At 37.9% G+C, this 4,351-nt stretch overlaps 1 long non-coding RNA gene across 1 annotated transcript; it reads left to right on the top strand.

Moving 5' to 3' along the window:
* The first annotated feature begins 549 nt into the window (after positions 1-549).
* LOC133271773 (uncharacterized) lies at positions 550-3,618 on the top strand. The gene is made up of 3 exons (XR_009744249.1): positions 550-668; positions 1,146-1,254; positions 1,949-3,618. It is a non-coding gene; the product is annotated as an uncharacterized LOC133271773 (long non-coding RNA).
* The last annotated feature ends 733 nt before the right edge of the window (positions 3,619-4,351 follow it).

Below are 4,351 nucleotides of genomic sequence, written 5' to 3'. Positions count from 1 at the left end.
TGTATTTCTTTAAAAATAGGTGGTAACAAAACCACAAGGAAAGGAAATATCTGTAAGTGAAGCACAGCTCTTTCCCACTTTATTTGCATAGCAATGCAATGGATTTCACATGGTGAAGAGGTGTGGCCAGGTGTTATGGTGGGTTGAATTCCCACCAAAATGTTTATATTGCAAGGATTACAATGGTTATAATAAAGGATTATATTGCATTAAGGGAGTTATACCCCTGGTCTGAGATTGCTTTTAATTGCTTTAAATTTAAAGTCAGTACGTGAATTTTCAGATAAATAAGCGGATCAGAGTTTGCCCAGGATTTAATGTTTCCTCCAAGCTGTGGTGGAAGTTAACGTTTCGGGTGTTTCTCTGTCCCTGGTCTTCATCCCGTTTCTTGCTTCCAACGTCGCCACCTAGTGATAAAAGGCGTGAAGAAAACCTTGTAGCTGTCTAGGGCAGGAGACGGGAATGAGGTAGTTGCAGGGAGAATATTGTATGTGACTGAAGAAGATAAATAAAATAATAAATACGGGTTTTTGTTTTTTTTTGTTTTTTTTACTTAAATGACAGGAAGATTTCCACTTATGAATACGGGCTTCTGAGGGACAGCTGAGATGCTTTTCTTATGCGCAACACTGAAAGGTCTTGTCTTGATTTTTCTGGTAACTTTTTGGGTGAGTCCCAGTCCCAGAGGAGCCTGCAGTGTGTGAAGTGTGAAGGCATGTTGTGTCCTCAGGTTTCAGAAGCGGATTTTCAGTCAATAGACAGAAGTTTTCCAAACAGGCCGATTCTCCTCAAAGCTCCTATTTCTCAAAATGTTCCCTACACATTAAGCAAACTCATCTGTTACATCACAAATAAATGCCGGTGATTTTCATGTATACCATAGCCTTTTTACTGGGTTTGTGGAATCACTGTGCCATGTAATGGCTACAGCGTCTCCCTAGTACCAAGCTTTCTATTTTATTGGGCTATTCTGGTTCCCTATGATTTTAAATAATAGAGGAATTAGTGTATTGGAAACTTGAATTTACTATAAGTAGCAGCCCCTACTAGCCACTTCTGTTGCTAGCTGCTTTCACTGAGTATTTGCTATGCTGCTTTCCAACCAATTTGTTAGTTGTCTGACTATTGCTATGTCCATATTGCAGTTTCTCTGAGGCTTGAGCTCTTTTGGGGTTCAGTGATGTACAGGATTATATAGACATCCCTTCCAATAAAACAGGCGCTTCCTGCTTGGGGTATTCTCCTTTCCCAAAGGTAAGCAATGGGAAGCTCAGAGCCCACATTTCCCAGGGACTGTTTCCTGCAGCAGTGTAGCATTTGCAAGCCCTCTGTGACTCCCAGGCATACTAGCATTAGGCTGGCTCATGCCCAAATAATAATGCTGGAATTTACACCACCAACAAAAAAAAATCCTTTTTAAAGAGGAATGCACCCAAACTCACAAAGAGGTTAGGCCTGTCTGGAACTGGCACAGCAACTGATGTGGCTCTTGCTGACTGATAGATAAGAATAGCTCAACAGGTTGTTAGAGCCGGAATGGCAAGCCACCTCTGAGTTTGACAACAAGAGGTTTAGCCAAGGGAACCCACAACAATGAGCTCTAATGCATTTGAAATGCATTTGCAGCCAGCATGAAGAATTTCATCGTTTCAGGTCCTTAAAAGGGGACTGTTCTTTTTACTGTTCACCAGTTTATATCAGTAGGGACTCCCTGTCCTTTCACCAATCACACTGGTCAGTCTATTTATGTCATGCATTAAATAGAGACATAAATTAACCAGACAATAACTGTTTTATCACCAGAAAGAGCTGCTAGGACACATAGGGAGGCCCCAAATTAAGACTATGCCTGGAGTGTAGAAATTGAATACAGGATCATCTTCCTTTCTTTCATTCTTTTGTTCTTTCTCTCATTCTTTCTCTCTTTGTTGAATTCAACTTCCTACAGGGTATGTGAAGAGAATATTATTGGAGACTCATTTTCTTGCATTTCTCTGCCTCCTATTCCTCATCAATGGAAGACCATTTCCCTAATTTTAGGCAGAATCCTTGAAAATGGCAAGCCTGCTCAAAAGCCCTGGCAGCTGCTGGCTGACTTTGACATGATCCTTGTCATTTCTTGCTATTACTCTGTAGCCAGTTGCAACAGAGGAATTGTCCTTAATAGTTTCAATTTCTTAGAAGAAAATATTTAATATTCTATTTTAATGTGTATTTTAAAGAACATACATCTCCATTTAGATTTTTTTTTTAATTAAAAAGTTTTTAGTCCAGAGCATAGAGTTTTCAAACTAATTCTAAATACCTTTTTTTCATACTTTCATTAATAGTACAACTTTTCTCAGAGACTGGAATTCATTTCTGCACAGAAGCCTTTTTAGGGAATTAAATGGGGTTTATGAGATCCTTAATCCTGATTCCGGCTCTTTGTGCAGGGTTGAATTTCATAGAAAGTGATTTTCAGACAAAAGAGACCAGTAGAGGTAGTATTTAATCTCTTTCTGAAGCACTGAGAGCTTTCTGGTCTCATGAGATTCTGAAATCATGTTCCATATACAAAAGTTTTCTTTGTGTGTCCTGTAGGCTGGAGCACAATGGTAGATGACTTGCATGTTTATGTTGTTTGCAATGCCTTTGGGAGTTCTTGTTCCTGCTATTTAAACATCCTAATAATTGATAAAATGTGTAGTTTACTTTCCCATTGTGTAAGTTAAAATCTTTTATCTTCAGTTCCTGAAGTACGTACAGTCTAATAGTAGGAAAGTACAAGGCTTAAGGTTTGCTTGTCACTATTTGAAGATCACCTGTATTTTGCTCCAGTTCCACTCCAGTAAAACTCAGTTTATTCTGTTTTCACTGCCATAAGATTTCAGGAATAGCCTGGTCTTTCACAATCACAAGGAGTATGAATTGCATCCTTCCATGTTGTAGTAGGAGACTGAAGAGTAAATAGGATTTGATGTTTATCTGGTGCTGGGATAAGATTGAAGCATTCCTACACAATGCTACTGGAAAGATTCTGTTTGAATGAGGTTGATGTTTACATAGCATTTGCCATAATTTGGCCATATTAATGTGCTGACTTTTGATCAAGAACAATCCAAGGCATAAATTAGAACATCCACAAGAACTGTGTAGCAAAGGTCAGGGGTTTTGTGCAATGAAAGGAGTGGTATTTCATCCTACTTTCAGATGTTTTCATCTTCATTTTGATATTTCTTTAAGAATTTACTGTTAACTTTTGGGTGGTTTCTTTTCTCTTTGTCACAAACCGCATATAATTGCTTGGCAGCAGTTCTATAGCTGGAGTACAGACTTTTGCCAGGAAGAATGTGATGAGTCATGATATGTGACCAGAGTAGCTGTGCTATTAACATTGCCAAGAGTAGATGGAGTTCCACCTGTAAAACTGTGCTTAGCTACTCCAATATATTTGACCTGGGACAGCAAAATCAACCAACTCTCAGAATAAACTGTAGTGGCAAAAGTGTTTATCTGCTTGTATAAACTGTATCTGCACCCCACTTTTTACCACAATAATATACCAGAATCTCTATACCTGCAAAGCCTCTCAGCTGTAAACTTAGCCTTTGTTTTTTTGGCCTGGCTTGATTAACAGCTATTAATCTTCTTTTATGGCCTTCTTTTATGTGTTTTAGGCCTTCTTTTATGTGTTTCCTTGCATTATATATCAGAAAAGAAAGATAAAGTAAGTATTTAAACTATAATGAAAAGAGAACCTGATTGGTTAACCTAAGGTACAGGTTCTACAATGAGAATATCAAAGTATATGCAAATAAACTGACATCCCTACAAATAATTCCTTATTGTGCCATTTATTTGTTATTTAATCGAGGGAATGAAGGTGAGGTAATCCTGTTTGTAAGGAGCTGGAAATTTGCATATTTTATCTGTAAAGGCTAGAAATGTAGTAAATTAATTTGCAGAACAGCAAAGTCAGAGTAAAGGATTGCTTTATCCCAGGGCTAACAGTTCTTTGCCAAGATTTACTATTTGAAGGATAGGAAAGCACCTTTCGTATGAAGTTACCATTTGTATTCAGATCCTTGGCACAAAGAAGAGATGCAGATAAGATACAGTTGCAGACAGATTATGAGTTTTGGGTCTTAACCTACTGCCAGTGGAGCCAATAATGAAAGTTCCTCTGACTTCAACCCTATAGACTCATATCCTGCAAGATCAACACAGGAAAAAAATAATGCATGAAGAGATGCAGGTTTGCCTGGGTGCTCTTTGAAATAGATATACAATATATTTTAAAATGTAATTTTAATCCTAGACTTACACATTTGGACTAGATGAAAAAGGCAGATTATATGGAGAGTTCTTG

The sequence above is a fragment of the Pezoporus flaviventris genome, unplaced genomic scaffold (assembly GCF_033815535.1).
Source record: "Pezoporus flaviventris isolate CSIRO_AGI_PZ_B2104156 unplaced genomic scaffold, CSIRO_AGI_Pfla_v1 ptg000025l, whole genome shotgun sequence".
Taxonomy (NCBI): Eukaryota; Metazoa; Chordata; class Aves; order Psittaciformes; family Psittacidae; genus Pezoporus; species Pezoporus flaviventris.
This window is presented reverse-complemented; position numbering and strand designations above follow the sequence as displayed.